Source organism: Aquarana catesbeiana, linkage group LG02, assembly GCF_042186555.1.
Source record: "Aquarana catesbeiana isolate 2022-GZ linkage group LG02, ASM4218655v1, whole genome shotgun sequence".
In the NCBI taxonomy this organism is placed as follows: domain Eukaryota; kingdom Metazoa; phylum Chordata; class Amphibia; order Anura; family Ranidae; genus Aquarana; species Aquarana catesbeiana.
In genome coordinates this window covers 520,712,055-520,730,630 of record NC_133325.1, presented here as the reverse complement: position 1 = coordinate 520,730,630, position 18,576 = coordinate 520,712,055, and positions in this window count along the sequence as shown.

Here is an 18,576-nt window from a genome sequence, read left to right as displayed (position 1 = left end):
ATTACATTTTAACCCTTTGAATGCTACGTAACACTAACACACTGTCAGGGCTGGGCTCAGGCCTTCCTTCTCTGAGCTGGCCACTCAGCTGTTGGCTAATTGCCAGCTCCCATCTCTCTTCACAGTTACTGAGCTGTTGATGATATCCTGCTCGTCAGTCCTGCCTACTTAAGCCGTCCAGTCCAGAGGAGCTCTGCCTTCACCTTGGTCAACATCACAGGAACGATCTCCTGCAATCCTGTTCAAGACTTGCTTTGCCGACATCCCTTCTGGCTCCAGATCCTGCTTGCTGTTTCACTACATTGATCCCTGACTTCTGGCTTGGCTGACTATCCGTTCTGGTTACTGAACTTTGGCTATGTTTTGACTACGTTTGTTCTTTTTACTTTTATTATTAAACAAGTGTGATTTAACTGTACTTCTGTCTCAGCCTGATTTCATGGTTTCTGACAGTAGGCGAAAGCCATGAATTCAGAAGATCCACTTGTTGGTAATATTTTTTCCAGAGTGGATGAACTGGATCACCGCATGGATCAGTTTGCCATGGCGTTACAAACACTCCTGAGTCGCACGGCTCACCTGGAATCTCCCACTGTGGCGCCCCGAATGCTCCAGTCTCTTTGCAGGCACCCGCCTCGAGTATTACCTCTATAAGAGGTATGTCTGGTTCTGCTCTGCTTCCCCAGTGATTTGGGGGCGGTCCAGTCCAATGCAGAGGGTTTCTCAACCAGCTTGAGATATACTTTGAGATGCTGCCCCAGCCGGTTCTCACGGACAGAAGCAAAGTAGGTTTTGTGATATCATTGCTTTCTGAGAGAGCCTTGGCCTGGGTAAACCCTCTATGGGAGATCAAAAACCTGTTTTTGAGTTACCCTGGGTTTGTGGCTTCATTTAAAAGGGTATTTGACGTTCCCGTACGCTCCGCCTCTGTCAGAAACCATGAACCAGACCGAGACAGAAGTACAGTAAAATCACACTTGTTCATTAATAAAAATAAAAAGGTAAATAGAGTAAGCCTAGTCAAAGCATAGCCAGAGTCCAGTAACCGGATCAGGTAGTCAGCCAAGCCAGAGTTCAGTAATCAGATTGGGTAATCAGCCAAGCCAGAGTTCAGTAACCAGATCGGGTAATCAGCCAGGCCAGAAGTCAGGGATCCAAGTAGAGGAACAGCAAGTAGGATAAGGAGCCAGAAGGGATGTCAGCAAAGCCAATCTTTAAACAGGAACGCAGGAGATGGTTTCTTGTGATGTGACCAAGGAGAAGGCAGAGATCAAGTGAGCTGGACGGCTTTAAGTAGGCAGGACTGACGAGCAGAATCAACAACAGCTGGGTAACTGTGGAGAGAGATGGGAGCTGGCAATTAGCCTACAGCTGAGCGGCCAGTTCAGAGAAGGAAGGGCTGAGCCCAGCCCTGACAGCTTCTGCTGCCAAGTGCCTCATGTCCATCGAACAGATTACGAGAACTGTTGCCGATTACGCCATTGAAACACGTACTCTGGCAGCAGAGGTTGTGTGAAACAATGAGGCCCCTTGTGGCTGCTTTTTCTCATGGTCTCTCAGATACCTTCAAGGATGACATAGCAGCCCGAGATATACCCACTGAGCTGGAGAAGTTGATCACGTTTGCCATCCTCATTGACTCCAGACTCCGAGAAAGACTCTCTTTTAAGGAGTGCTTGCGAAAGCCTCCTGCACGTTTGTCTCCTTGCTTTGCAGTCCCACCCATGCCTCCCTCACCTCCCATGCCTCCTGGTACCGAGTTGGGCAGTGAAGGTGAACCCATGCACTTGGGTTTCACGCGTATCTCTGTGTATGAGAGAACCTTTAGGAGGAGGGAGAGATTGTGCCTTTTATTGTGGCCAGGCAGGTCACTTTTTGAAGTCCTGTCCTACCCATCCAGGGAACGCCCGAACCTTGAGGTCCTGTCACGGACAGACCTTAGGTGGCGTTGTTTTATCCCCAGTTATCCAGAAGGATAAGCCGCTGGTTTCGGTTACCCTTTCTTGGGCTGAGTCGTCCATCGAGATACAGGCTCTAATCGACTCTGGGGCTGCAGGCCTGTTCATTGATGCTGCCTTTGTATTGAAGCACTCAGTTCCGCTGCAGCTGCGTGACACTCCACTTGCCATTGAGGCTCTTGATAGGAGACCTCTACAGCCTGCCCATGTGACTCATGAGACAGTTCCATTGTCCATGGCCATAGGGGTCCTTCACCATGAGATAATCCAATTCCAAGTTATTTCCTCACAAGTTTCTGCTGGTTATTGGTTATCCTTGGTAACAGAGGCACAACCCCTCTTTTAAATTGGCTCCGTGCTGAGGTTCTCTCCTGGTGACCACAATGCCTCCACACTGGCCGTATGATTGCGCAATTGACCTTCAACCTGGTGCCATACCCCCTTGTGGCCTGGTTTACCCTTCGTCGGTCTTGGAGGATAAGACCATGGAGGAGTATGTTGCAAACGCACTCTCGAGGTTTCATCCGCAAATCCTTGTCTCTTGCTGGTGCTGGTTTCTTCTTTGTGAAGAAGAAGAGTGGTGAACTGAGACCTTGTATTGATTATAGGGGTCTCAATTGTTTCACGATTAAGAATGTCTATCTGATTCCGTTGATTACGGAGTTATTTGACTGCCTCAAGGGAGCAACGGTTTTCACGAAGCTTGATTTAAGAGGGGCATACAATCTCGTGAGGATTAAGGAGGGCGACGAGTGGAAAACTGCGTTTAATACCAGAACAGGCCATTATGAGTACTTTGTAATGCCTTTTGGCCTTTGTAACGCCCCGACAGTTTTCCCGGAATTTGTTAACGATGTCTTCCGAGATTTGTTGCAGTTATGTGTGGTGGTTTATTTTGATGACATCCTCATATTTTCCAAGTCCCTGGAGATTCACCATACAGATGTCTGTCGTGTGCTTCAAAAACGAAGAGAGATCAATCTCTATTGTAAACTGGAGAAGTGCGAGTTCCATCGTCAACAGGTTAAATTCCTGGGCTATGTCATTTCCACTGCTGGTTTTTCGATGGATCCAGAGAAACTTTCGGCAGTCCTACAGTGGCCCCGACCCATGGGTTTACGTCCTCTACAGTGTTTCCTGGGCTTTGCCAACTATTATCGGAAGTTTATTCGTAACCTCAGGGGGCGTGACCGGATGTGATCAGGACAAGACGTGTATCTTCTGAGCTCCGGCTATCCTCCTGATAACTACCTCATTTGGAGCCCTTCAAACTGACTCTTACCCGGTAAACTGCCTGGAACTAGGTAGGGTAGACTCCGGAGCGCATAATAATGCCGTCCTCGTATTTAAAAAAGCCCAAGGAGAGCCATCCTCCACCGCCAAAGGATCATAGCTAGCTCCGTTCCCAGCGTGGAGGAGACGTTGGCCCCACTCCCGCCATCTTGGCTCCCGTGTTGTCCTCACAGCGCGCCAGACAGAGTGCGAGGATGGAGCAGGAATCAGCCTCGAGCCATGAATATGGTGCATCGGAGCTATCATCAACACCTATACCTCCAAGAGTTGGAGGTGGATACAGCGGCAATCACGGAACTGATCCTGGAGGGGATCGAAGCCTCCAAAACAGAGCTCATGGGGCGTATTGACTACCTGGCCTCAGAATGTAATCTTATCAGAGATGACCTGGACAAGATCAGAGGCAGGCTTACAATGGCAGAAGACTGAATCTCTGAGGTGGAAGATGCCACGCACACCCAGGGCTCCCAGCTGTATGAACTCAAGGACATGGTGATCACTCCAACACCACGCTGATGACACTGAGGACAGACAAAGGAAAAATAATGTGAGGGTGGTGGGTCTGCCTGAAGGTGCGGAAGGAGCCAAACCAGTCATCTTTGAAGGAACAGTTTTTTAAAACCCTGCTTTCCCTGGAGAATCTTCCACCCACATATGTGGTGGAGAGAGCACACCGGGTTCCCACTGGTGCTAGAACCCCTGGTTCTCTGCCCAGGCCCTTCCTAGTCAGGTTGCATCGGGATTTAAAGTTCGAAAATGCTCGCATCATGCTCTTTCCAGATTTTTCTGCTGAGACACAGAGGAAGCGCCGCTCCTTCACAGACATACAAAGACGGTTCCGAGAAAAAGAAATAGAGTACAGCATGTTGTATCCCAGCTGTCTACGAGTTCAATACAAGGGCTTGGTTAAGTTCTTTGACACTCCACAAGATGCGTGTGATTGGCTAGATGGCAACCCCTAACATCACATGAGAGCCTAATCCTCCCTGGTTGCTGCCTGTTCTATTTCCGGTTTTCTCTTCTTACTTTGTTTTTTTTCCTGCCTTACATGAAGAGATCTTAAACCTCATAGGTACAACCCCACCATTTGTGGTGCTGGATAGCGCTAGATGTTGCTGTTGAGAAATCTTTTCCCAAAGATGGCACTTTAACCTGCGGTTTGAAGGAGGCACCACTCTTATATTTGGTGGGCACGGAGTTCTGTGTGGAGAGGCAAAGTTTTTCATCTAACAATGCCGAACTCTTGACACCAACGGTTGGACCTCTTCAGTTTTTTTGTTCTTTGGGTACAAGCTGCATACTGGACTATTTTTGTTTTCTATTTTTTGGTTGTAAGTTTCTGGTATAACAGCGCAGGGGGGGGGGGGGGGGGTTACCATCTAGCATGTTCCTTGGTTGTTTTTTTTAGATATTTTGCACCAACTATTGCTCTAACTCAAAGTGTGTCCCAGGAGCTGGATAGCTACTGATTTGTATGTAATGCCCATTCATCTGTTTTTTACTGATGGATAGCAGCCTTAAGTTAGTGTCCTCAAATTTAAGGGGATTTATTAGTAAATTTAAAAGAGCAGCTGTTTTTCAGCACCTTAAACAGGTGTCGTCCTCCTGCAGGAGACCCACCTGCATTCAAAGGGCACTTCACTCTGCATATTCCACATACACCAGAGGGACCTCCATCCTAATTAGCAAGGCTGTCCCTTGCACTGTCCACCAGGTGTTCTCTGAGCCGGGAGGTCAATATGTGGCTGTGGTACTGGACATACACTACCGAAAAACGTTGATTGTGAATATATACTTACCCCCTCCTATACAGATGCAAGTGCTTTATGATCTCATGGTAAAACTAGCTCCCTTTATTGGCATACCTACCCTATTTATGGGGGATTTCAATGCCATTTTGGACCCTGCACTAGACTCTTCCAATACCAATAGATATCAACTGACCTATGTACTTGGATGTCTGTGACAGGTCTCACTGAGTTATGGCATTGGAAACATCCCAATGTCAAATCCTATTCCCACATATCTGCTACCCATAGGTCCTCTGCCAGAATTGATCTAGCGTTTGGCAATCCTTCACTGCTAATGTTTGTTCATGACACTGAATACTTGGCTGGGGGAACATCAGACCACTGCCCACTTTAGGTCCCCCTTGCACTCCCTCTTGGGGGGAATCGGGGAGGCTGGAAGTTGTCACCAGACTGGTTACAAGACTGGTTGCAAGAGGAACATGTTGCTTCACAGATACAGGGCTCCATTGCAGCTTACTGGTCAACCAATGTTGATACGGCCCACCCGACTATGGTATGGGATGCATTTAAAGCTGTGGCGAGAGGAGAATGTATTTCCGCGATTAAGGTGGCCAGGAGAGACCATAATGCGCAGGGGGAGTTTCTCCTAACTAAGGAACGAGAGTGCGCAGGTGCCCATGCTGACTCTCCAACAGAGACCAACTATACCTCTCTGCTGGAGACTCGGAGACTTGTTTCTGTACACTTTTCGGAACTGGGCCAAACTGAAATTGTGAAGAGGGCAGAATCATTATTTGCTCAGGGGGACAAGAATGACAAACTTTTGGCCCTTTTAGCGGCGAATCAAACAATACCTGTCAGTATTCCTGTCATTAAAACTACTGGGGGGAATGTGGTTACTGACCCTTCTAGTATACAGGATGAATTTGTGCGGTATTTATTACACTTTACTCCCCTATACCAGCATATAATATCAGTGAGTTGGATGGGCTATTGAATGACCTCTCTCTCCCCATACCCTCAGACTCAGATGTTGCTCTTCTGGACCCTGATATCTCAGATCTAGAAATAGAAGCGGCGATTCTAGCTTTTCCGCCGCACAAGTCCCCGGGCCCAGATGGCTTCCCGGCAGACTTCTACAAACAATATATGGCACAACTAGCCCCGAGACTCAGTGTCCTTTTGACCACTGCCTTTAAAAACGGAGCCCTCCCGTTTTCAATGATGGAAGCATACATGGTTCTTCTGTTGAAACCGGGTAAGGACCCACAGGAGTGTTTGTCCTAACGCCCCATAGCATTACTAAATGCAGATCTAAAGATCCTAACCAATGTGTTGGCATCAAGACTGGCCAAGGTCATTTCTTCACTGGTGGGCATTGACCAGATGGGATTTATGCCCTGGAAATCCACGGACACCAACCTACGGAGATTATTCACTCATTTACAATTAGATACTACAGAAGTCCTGGAAAAAGTTATAGTGTCTATCGACTTTGAAAAAGCCTTTGATTCAGTTGACTGGCTCTATATGCATAGAGTTTTTGAATGTATGGGATTCGGGCCTAATTTCCGGCGATGGGTCACTTTACTGTACAGTGGCCCTCAAACGGCAATTCGGTTGGGGCTTCTATCTTCAGAGCCTTTTGTGGTGGGAAGGGGCACTAGACAGGGCTGCCCTCTTTCCCCCTTCCTCTTTGCCCTAATGATGGAGCCTATAGCAAGAGCGTTATGTCAATCTCAGGAGGTGGGGGCCATCCACGTAGGATCTATACGGGTAAGCCTTGCGCTCTATGCAGATGACCTGCTCCTGTTCCTCAGACATCCAGGAACATATCTACAAGCGGCATTGCGCATACTCAATAACTTTGCCTCTTTCTCGGGTCTTCGGGTGAATTGGAGCAAGTCGTCAATATTACCGTTGGGTCCGGGGGCACGAAGGGTGGAGGGGACAACCTCCCACTGCAGTGGGTTTCCGCTATCACTTACCTGGGGGTAAAAGTTACAGCTAATATACAGGATTATATACCACTAAACCTTCTACCATTAGTTCCCCGCCTGACACAAAAAATACAGGTGTGGAAACGACTTCCCCTGTCTCTTCTAGGATGTATAAAAACCTCCTGAAAATGAATTTCTTGCCAGTAATCTTGTATTTTCTAAGCCTCTCTCTAGTATGGGTTCCCAAATCATTTTTCCACAAACTGAACAGCATTATAGGTTCCTTTCTGTGGTCCCCCAATTCACCCCACATAAGCATAAAGGTACTCCAGGAACCATGGGGGTAGAGGGGTTAGCACTACCTGATTGGCAGAAGTATTACATGGCTGGTCAGATTTTTGCAAGACGCTGGCTGTTGGCGGAGGATGGAGACTCGGCCACAGTTCTTCAGGCTGCTCATCTGGGCTCCTATGAGAGTTTAAGACTAGCGCTCTATAGAGGCCCAAAGTCTAACCTACCTTTGACAGGTTCCATGAAAGCAACCATTAAAGCCTGGAAAATAGCCACTACTCAAATGTCCCCCAGCTATGTGGGAATCACTCCATCTGCCCCCTTATGAATGAATCCCAACTTGCCTCATTTCTATTCCCTGCTGGACCCCATGTTGGCTAGTAGGGGGGTTGAAGTACTAGGAGATATTACAAGGCAGGGAGAAGTCATAACGTTTGACCAAGTAAAAGCAAGACATAATCTACCTAATACACACTTTTTCCGGTTTTTACAACTGTGCCATGCGTTTCAGACACAGTTCTCCACCCGGAAGGTGGAGGTGCTACCCTCTGCCCTTGAGGATCTCTTGGCGGATGAAGAATTGTCCAAACCCCTATCAGCTACATACAAATCCTTTTTCAAAAAAATGCCACCGGCGGTAACTAGATGTCGGTAAAGGTGGGTAGCGGACATCCCTGAAATCCAAGGAGAGGACTGGGAGGATATTAAACACTTGGTATCCACTAAGGACTGCCTTATATACTTTAAGTATCTACATAGGATTTATTACACGCCAGCCAGGCTGGCGTGCATTTATTCCTCTGCTATGGATGAATGCTGGAACTGCGAATGCATGCAGAACATGTTTTCTGGAGTTGCTCGTGGGTCAGGAGTTTCTGGTCTGTGATCACCTCCTGTTTGTCAGAGGTTCTCAGTATACCAGTCCCTACAACACCAAGAGTATGTCTCATAGGTTTGGTAGAGGAGGTTGTTCCTTCTCTAGCTCACCTCACTCACACAACTCAACATAGAGTTGTCCTATGGTAGGAAGGCCATCTTACTACATTGTAAAAAGGCAAATGCTTCTACAATATCATACTGGAAGGGTCTGATGAACTCCGTAATACATCTTTATAAGGCCACATAGACTTCAAGGGGCTGTAAGAAAAAATTCAATTAGGTCTGGCAGTCATGGTTGGACTCCTCTACAACAGTGGGCTGATACACCCCATTTTAGCTTATTGGATTGCATAATCTCATGGATAGAAGTTGGGTGCTGTGAACTATTGCCACTGATGTGAAGAGTTGCTCTACATGTATATGTGATCACTCTACTAACCATTCCCCTGAATACAGATGGACAATTGACACAACTGAACTCTGATTGTAATTTACTGGTGCTCTATTTCTCCTGGACTGGTGCTGATGGTTGGGTTTGGGGGGGTGTGGGGGTTACTTCTAGATTTCTATTTTAGGTTGTTTAGTTGGAATGTGTTAGTTCTCAATAGCGGCCCTGCGAGGCCAAGGGGAGAGAGGGTATGTTGCCCTCTCAGCCTCTATGTTTTGAATGTATACCATGTATGAAAAAACTGAATAAAAAGAATAAAAAAAAAAAGAAGTTTATTCGTAACTTCTCGTCTCAGGTCAAGCCCCTGACTGATATGACCAGAAAGGACGGTAACCCACAGAGTTAGTCTCTGGAGTCCAATAAGGCCTTTGAGAGTCTCAAGGCTGTCTTTGTTTGTGCTCCTGTGTTGGCACATCCTGAGACTGGTGTTTGCGTCCTTCTGTCTCAACTTCCTACCTCTGACAGCACTATGCATCCTTGTGGCTACTTTTCCAAGAAATTGTCACCTGCGGAGTGCAATTATGAGATTGGTGACATAGAGCTGTTGGCGATCATTTTAGCCCTGAAAGAATGGAGACATCTCCTCAAAGGTACCACTGTGCCGGTTCTTATTCTTACTGACCATAAGAATCTCACATTCTTGTCTGAGGCTAAACACATCTCTCCCAGAAGGGCGCGATGGGCTCTTTTCTTGTCAAGTTTCAATTACATTGTCTCATTCTTACCCGGTACTAAGAATGTAAGGGCTGATTTTCCTCCAAGTTGGAGTCGGTTCCGATTCCTGTGATTGCTCCTGATCGTCTTCTGGCTACGGTTCGCACCAGTTTCACTTCTCCTTTGGGTGACAAAATTCTTGCTGCTCAGGTCCTCCTGAGAAACCTTGTGGCTGCTGCTTTGTCCCAGAGTGTCTCCGTACTGCCATGCTCCCGACTTACCATTCTCCCAAGGCAGCTGGCCACCCTGGAAAGAATCAACTCGTTTGGGCCATTTCCCAACAATTCTGGTGGCCTAGTCTACATGCTGATGTAACTGCCTTCGTGGCTGCCTGTTCCATGTGTGCTCAGAGTAAGACTCCATAACACCAGTGGGCCTCCTACAACCCATACCCAATGGAGAGAGGCCTTGGACCCACCTGTCTATGGATTTCATTGTGGAGTTACCCAACTCCCAGGGCAACACAGTTATCCTTATGGTGGTTGACCGGTTCTCAAAGATGTGTCATTGAATTACACTTAAGAAGTTGCCCACTTCTAAGGAACTGGCTTACATTTTTTCTAGGAAGATCTTTCACTCACATGGGCTACCCAAGGTGATTGTCTCGGACAGGGATAGTCAGTTTGTGTCCCGGTTCTGGCGAGCCTTTTGTGCACAGTTGGGAATTCAGCTTGCTTTTTCCTCTGCGTATCACCCGCAGTCTAATGGGGCCGCAGAACAAGCCAATCAGTCCTTGGAGCAATTCTTACTTTGCTATATTTCTGACCATCATAACAACTGGTCAGACCTATTACCATGGGCAGAGTTTGCTCACAACAGTGCCTTTAATTCTGCTTCCCGATTGTCCCCGTTTATGGCGAATTATGGTTTCCAACATTCCATGTTGCCTGACTCGTTTGTTCCGCAGAGTATTCCTGCATTAGAGGAGCATCTCCATGGTCTTCGATCTACTTGGGCACAAGTCCAGGAGGCTTTGCGTCATGCTAAGGATAGGTACAGACTCCATGCTGACCGCAGACGCCTGCCTACGCCTTTATACCAGGTTGGGGACAGGGTCTGGCTGTCATCTCGCAACCTCCAACTTTGTGTTCCCTCACTGAAGTTCGCACCTCGGTTTATTGGGCCTTTCCGTATTCTTCGCAGGATTAACCCAGTGGCTTACGCATTAGACCTTCCTTCTAATAAGCGTATTTCGAATGTATTTCATGTCTCCTTATTAAAACCTTTGGTCTGCAACCGCTTTACCACCTCAGTGCCACGTCCTCACCCTGTACAGGTTGAGAACCATAAGGAGTATGAAGTACAGTCCATTGTTGATACCTGTAGGTTCCGTGGGTGCATACAGTACCTGGTGCATTGGAAAGGCTACGGTCCGGAGGAACGCTCTTGGGTCTCATCCTTGGATGTACATGCCCCTGTCCTCCTCCGTGATTTTCATAGATGTTTCCCCTCAAGCCTGACGGTCCTCCGAGGGGGAGGGGTCGTTGAGGAGGGGGTACTGTCAGGACTGGGCTCAGCCCTTCCTTCTTTCAGCTGGCCGCTCAGTTGTCAGCTAATTGCCAGCTCCCATTGCTCTCCACAGATACTCAGTTGTTGATATCCTGCTTGTCAGTCCTGCCTACTTAAGCCGTCCAGTCCAGAGGAGCTCTGCCTTCGCCTTGGCCAACATCACAGAAACGATCTCCTGCGATCCTGTTCAAGATGTGCTTTGCCGACATCCCTTCTGGCTCCAGATCCTGCTTGCTGTTCCACTACATTGATCCTTGACTTCTGGCTTGGCTGACTACCCGTTCCGGTTACTGAACTTTGGCAATGTTTTGACTACGTTTGTTCTTTTTACTTTTTTTATTAAACAAGTGTGATTTAACTACTTCTGTCTCAGCCTTTCCTGGTTTCTGACACACACACACACACACTATACATCTCCATTACTAGTATAGTGTCTGAACGGATCAATATCTTTGATCAGATCCAAACTATACTAGCGTCCTCAATAGTATAGTGTCCCCAAAAACGCAGCGTTAGCAGGATCAGCCCCGACACCTGCCAGCACCTGTGTTTAGCCCCTCCGACCCCCCCAAAACAAGTGCAGTGTCAGTAGATCACTGTCACTTCCGATACACAGCACACAAAACTGCAGCATCAGCAGAGTCAGGCCTGATCTCTGCGAATGCTAGCAGGTAAATTTTTTGTAGTGGTTCAAGTAGTCCCTGACGGCCAGGTGCTCTTTTACCCATGAGTGGCACTAAGTACCTATAAATTTATTGGCCAAAATCTCCAAAGAAAGGTACACTAGTATAGAGGCCAACAGGAATCTGAGCATGACAGATGAGATTGATGGGGAAGCCTCACTATCAGAATCAGGCTCAGAATACGAACCTGTAGAGTGCAGCAGCACCCTGACAGATAGCTCCGATGATGAAGTAGAGGCCCCGGCTATGGTCAGGCCTACCCGACCCCCTTTCCCCTGTTGCTGAGGTGCTACAATCAAATGATTCTTGTATGCAGGAGAGTGCCAGTACTAGTGCCGCTCTACCTTCTGGTGAACTGGCGAGCACCAGGGGCCTAGTACAACCTGGTCTTAAACACACTAGCACTGCAGTACCACTTGGTGACGTGGCAAGTTCCATAAGTGCAGTTCAAGTTGGGGCGGTGACTAGCACAAGTAGTGTCCCGCAGCCACCAAGAATTTGAGCGCAGGCCCTTAGAGCCCATAATGCCCTTCCTGATGGGCTTGCAAATCCTGATTGGCAGCCCACAGATTCCGCAGCACCTGTACTTCCCCCATTCACTGGCCAACAGCTAATTTAACTCCCCTTGGTTTTTTTGAGCGGTTTTTCGCAGAAGATCTGTACGGATCTATTGTGGACCAAAGCAATATATACACTGAACAATTTATCGCCGCAGCACCAAATTCAAACCTTGCCAGAAAATTCGAATGTATCTTGGTTTCCGAATTCAAGACATTTTTGGGCCTTACCCTCAACATGGGCATTACTAAAAAGAATGAGTTGCGGTCATATTGGTCCACTGACCCAATTCATCATATGCCCATGTTCTCTGCTGCTATGGCCAGGTATAGATACGAGAATATTATGTGATTTATGCACTTCAGCGACAATGAACTCTGTCATCCTCGGGGTGACCCCGAATATGATCGGCTCCACAAAAGTCGGCCCCTCGTAAATCATTTTAACCAAAAATGTGCAGCCTTGTATACCCCCAACAAACTGTCTGCATAGACGAGTCCTTCATTAATTTTTATGGCTGCCTTGCTTCCAAACTGTTTCTCCTCAGCAAGCGTGCCAGATATGGGGTCAAAATGTATAAGCTCTGTGAGAGGGTAACAGGCTATACATGTAGTTTCCGGATTTACGAGGGAAAAGGCAGTCACGTAGAGCCCCCCGAATACCCAGATTACATAGGGAGCAGTGGCAAGATTGTTTGGGACTTGGTGTCACCCTTATTCCGAAAGGGGTACCACTTGTACGTGGATTATTACACAAGTGTGACACTTTTTAGACACCTTTTTGAATTTGGAATTGGCGCATGTGGCACCGTGCAGCCTAATTGCTGGGGCTTCCCCCAACGGCTTGTAAATGCCCAACTTAGATGGGGGAGAGAGTCTGCTTCAGGTGTAATGAATTGCTTACAGTGAGGTGGAAGGACAAACAGAACGTTTTCTGTTCTGTCTTCCATTCACACAGATACGGCAGTCCACATTACAACGGCGACTGGTGTTGTTGAGAAGCCCCTCTCTGTCCATGACTACAACCTTAACATGGGAGGGGTGGATTTCAACGACCAGATGTTGGGGCGGTACTTAGTTTCCCGTAAAGCCAGTCACTGGTACAAAAAAGTGTCTGCATATTTATTCCAATTGGCCGTGTTCAACACTTTTGTACTATACAAAGCGTCAGGAAGAAGTGGATCCTTCCCAAAATTCCAGGAAGAGATCATCACAGCCCTTTTGTGGGGGTGTTGTGGCCCAATTTCCCAATCCAGATGCAGTAAGCCGGTTGCATGAGAGGCATTTTCTGGATGTCTGCCCTGGTACCCTTACCCAAAGAGCACCCAAAAAAAATTTTGTGTATCTAGTGGACACGGATACAGGCGTGACACCCACACTTACTGTCCCTCCTGTCCTGGCCAACCTGGTCTTTGCCTCAAGGACTGTTTCTGTCGCTAACACACACTAGTGGAGTATTAGTATAGGGTACAGCATGGCACAGTCTAGGGCACACATTCACACAGGGTCTCAAAAGATGTCAGATGGCTATCGCATTTTGAGCAACCCTAGATTGGAACGTTTAAAGTTTTTTACAGTTACAAAAAAAGTGTAAAAAATAAAAAAGCCAAAAATAGTTGTCGTTTTATTTTATTGTTCTTACTGTTTTACTGTATTTTCTACTATACTGTAATGTTTTATTGTTACTGTGTTTTATTGTTAACAATGGTTTGCTTTGCAGGTATGACATTTTACTGTTTTACTGTACTGTATATTATACTGCTATATTGTAATCTTTTATTGCTACTGTGTTTTATTTTTAACCATTGTTGGCTTTGCAGGTACGCCATTCAGCTGCAGCACTGATCTGTTTATTCTGACAGCAACAGGGTTTGCTCTCATAATATGTAAATCATTGACTACAGCGCTGTAGGATGTGTTTAACCACTGCAGTTAAAAAAAAAAAAAAAAAGCATATATGCTAAGCAAAGGGGCTGGGGTGGACAGAGGGCGGATCACCCCTATGCTTCGGCATATATTTTTTTACACTTTTCTTGGCAGAGATTTCTTCATCCACATCGATCAATGTGTGCGAATGGAGGAATCTGCCCATGGGCTGAACAAAAAAAATGAACATTGCATGTATGCCCATAATTAGAAGTGGGTGGATGCAGGTATTATAATGGTGGGCATATCACACACTTTTTCTGACAGATTTCTTCATCCATGTTAATCAATGTAAATGGAGGAATCCATTAGGTTTTCTTTTTTCGTTCAGTCCACAGACTGCATGAAAAAAAAGAACATTTAAAAAACTTAAAAAAATTATTTACAAAATATGCCCAACAAGGACCAGCAACATACTGGTATGTCGCTGGACTCTGAGTGGTTATACTGGAATGATGCTGGATGATGGTATTGTGTTTTTCAGCCGGCAGTTGGCTTTCATATAAAAGCAATCCTAGTGGCTAATTAGCTGCTAGACTGGTTTTACAAGCAGTGGGAAGGGGAGTCCGCCCCCATTCCGCGGTTTTCTTGGGCTCTCCTGGAAACTGAGAATGCAGCCAGTGGTTCCGTCAGCTGACCATAGAGCTGTTTGGAGACCAGAACGGCTCCAATCATCTCTATGGCCTAAGAATCCAGAAGCTACGAGCATTTCATCTTTTCAGTTTTGCCGGATATAAACAGTGCCATTTTTAAATTGTAAAGAGGAGAGATCTAGAGTCTAATAGACCCCAAATTTTTCAAAAAAGAGTACTTGTCACTACCTATTGCTATCATAGGGAATATTTACATTCCCTGTCATAAGAATAAAAGTGATAAAGAATAAATAAAAGAAAGTGACAGTGTAAAAATAAAATTAAAAAGCTAAATAAATAATTAAAAATGCACCCCTGCCCCCCCTGTGCTCCTGCAGAAAGGCGAATGCAAGCACCAGTCTCGTGTTTTATTTAAACAGCACTTGCACCATGCATGTGAGGTATCACCGCGAACGTCAGATTGAGGGCAGTAATTCTAGCAGTAGACCTCCTCTGTACATATAAAGTGGTAACCTTTAAAGGCTTTTAAAAAATGTATGTAGATTGTCGCCGCTGCACGGGCGTGCGCAATTTTAAAGCATGTTGTGTTTGGTATCTACAGTATCTCACAAAAGTGAGTACACCCCTCACATTTTTGTCATGAAGAAAGAAAAGGAAAATGTATTTATTCTTTTAATTTTTTCAATTTTCAAAAAGCGAGATCTGCAAAGCGCTCAACATGCCTCTCAGCTAATAGCTTGGGTTGTCTACTTTGTGAAAAGGGGTAATTTGGAGTGGTTTTGTGCTATCTTGGCATTTTATGGCTTCCGAAACCGTGATAGATAGTGAGGAAGTGAAATGAGCAATTTAGCGCCCTAGAAAGCCTAAAGGCGGTGATTGGTTTTTGGGGTCCTATACGCAGCTAGACTCCTAAAAAATCTCACATATGTGGTATCCTCATACTCAGGAGAAGCAGAATGTATTTGGGGAGTAAGTTCACATATATCCATGGCATGTTTGAGCGATATATCATTTAAGTGACAACTTTGTGTAAAAAAAAAAATTTGTGAATTTTCCCAAAACTTGTGGCAAAACATGCCTCTCAGAAAATAGCTTGGGGTGTCTACTTTCCAAAAAGGGGTCATTTGAGGGGGGGTTATGCTATCTTGACATTTCTGGGCCTTTAAAACTGTGATGGGTAGTGAGAAAGTGAAATTAGCAATTAACGCCCTTTGAAATCCTGAAGTGATTCGTTTTCGGCATCAGTACATGGCAAGACTCCCATAAAGTCTCACACATGTGGTCTCCCCATACTTGGGAGAAACAGCAGAATGTATTTTGGGGTGTACCCATAGCATGTGTGAGCAATATATAATTTCAGTGACAACTTTGTGTAAAAATGTTTTTTTTTGTCATTTTTCAATCACTTGTGACAGAAAAATGAATTATTCAATGGGCTCAACATGCCTGTCAGCAAATTTCTTGAGGTGTCTACTTTCCAAAAAGGGGTAACTATATACCATATAGTTTGTAGACACTATAACTTTTGGGCAAACCAATAAATATACGCTTATTAAATTTTTTTTTTACCAAAGACATGTGGCTGTATACATTTTGGCCTAAAGGTACAGCAAAAATTGAGTTTATTGAATATTTTTTAAAACAAAATAGTAGAAAATATTTTTGTCTTTTTTCGTTTATTTTGCACCAAAAAAAAATCCCATTAGTGTGATAGTCAGTGGGAAGAATGATCCTTTCACAATTTTTTTCCTTTAGAATAAAGATCATGATTCTCTCACGATTCTTGCAGCATAACATCATCTTTCACGTTATACCAATAAATTGGGCTAACTTTACAGTTTATTTTTTTTAATTCACGGAAGTGTTTTTTTTCCTAAAAATTTGAAAGATCGCTGCATAAATACAGCGTGACATAAAATATTGCAACAGCCGCCATTTTATTCTCTAGGGCAGTGGTTCTCAACTCCTGTCCTTGGGACCCACTAATTTTAAGTGTTACCTTGGGGAGATGCAGACTAGAATACGGCAATCACTGAGCAACAAATGATATCACCTGTGATTTATTTCAGTTATCTTGCAAACCTGGCCTGTTTGTGGATCCTGAGGACAGGAGTTGAGAACCACTGCTCTAGGGTCTCTGCTAAAAAATATATATATATATATATAATGTTTGGGGGTTCTAAGTAATTTTCTAGCATAAAAATACAGATTTTAACGTATGAGCAACAAATGTCAGAAAAAGGTTTAGTCTTTAAGTGGTTAAACTTCCCTCATTTACAGACCAAAGTTCATTCCTTGGATCTAAAGACCCGAGAGATACATTGTATCTCTTCTCTATCTCTCTGCGCTGAGGAATGTTTTTTTGACAGCTCTGTCTCTGCATTGTTTATATAGCATCGGGGAAATGTCAGTTCAGATGGAGAAAGGGGTTGAATCCAGATCTTTTTTTAACCATTAATCGTGCAGCTCTAGTATGCCTGTGTATGTGGGGGTGGGGAGGCTCAATTTTTTTATTTTCATTTTTTTTTTTTACTTTTCATGTGATTTTTTTTTTTTTTACTTATGATTTTATTGCTATCACATAGGGGACCTATAGTCCCCTATGTGATAGCAGATACGTGACAGGTCCTCTTTGGGGAGGGGGCAGTATGTACAAGGAAAGGGGCAGGAGAGGAGAAGAGCAGGATACACAGTAAGGGGGCAATCTGTACAGACAAGCTCCCTCACTTGCCGATGCTGACTGTCACTGTCAGCTTATTAAATTATCAGCTATTTTTTTCTATACTTAATAATGCCGAGAAGAAGCTGTCATTCGGTCCCGCCACTAAATTAAACCAAGGGGCAGGGTCACCCAGTGAATCACCTGATGACCCCGCCCCTTTGCTTAATTTAGTGGCGGGACCGAATGACAGATCCTTCCTGTCGCTATTAACCATTTCAGCCCCGGAAGGATTTACCCCCTTCCTGACCAGAGCACTTTTTACAATTTGGCACCGCGTCGCTTTAACTGCTAATTGCGCGGTCATGCAATGCTGTACCCAAACGAAATCTGCGTCATTTTCTTCCCACAAATAGAGCTTTTTTTTATGGTATTTGATCACCTCTGTGGTTTTTATTTTTTGCGCTATAAACGGAACAAGACCGAAAATTTTGAAAAAAAAATGATATTTTCTATTTTTTGTTATAAAAAAAATCCAATAAACTCAGTTTTAGTCATACATTTAGGCCAAAATGTATTCGGCCACATGTCTTTGGTAAAAAAAATGTCAATAAGCGTATATTTATTGGTTTACGCAAAAGTTATAGCGTCTACAAACTAGGGTACATTTCTAAACTAGCTTTTAGTTTATGACTGCCTATGTAATTTCTTGAGGTGCTAAAATGGCAGGGCAGTACAAACCCCCCTCAAATGACCCCATTTTGGAAAGTAGACACCCCAAGAAAATTGCTGAGAGGCATGTTGAGCCCATTGAATATTATTTTTTTTGTCCCAAGTGATTGAATAATGACAAAAAAAAAAAATGTACAAAAAGTTGTCACTAAATGATATATTGCTCACACAGGCCATGGGCATATGTGGAATTGCATCCCAAAATACATTCAGCTGCTTCTCCTGAGTATGGGGATACCACATGTGTGGGACTTTTTGGGAGCCTAGCCGCATAAGGGGCCCCGAAAACCAATCGCCGCCTTCAGGATTTCTAAGGGCGTAAATTTTTCATTTCACTCCTCACTACCTATCACAGTTTTGAAGGCCATAAAATGCCCAGATGGTACAAAACCCTCCCAAATGACCCCATTTTGGAAAACAGACACCCCAAGCTATTTGCTGAGAGGCATGTTGAGTCCATGGAATATTTTATATTTTGACACAAGTTGCGGGAAAGTGACAATTTTTTTTTTTTTGCACAAAGTTGTCACTAAATGATATATTGCTCACTCAGGCCATGGGCAAATGTAGAATTGCACCCCAAAATACATTCTGTTGCTTCTCCTGAGTATGGGGATACCACATGTGTGATACTTTTTTGGAG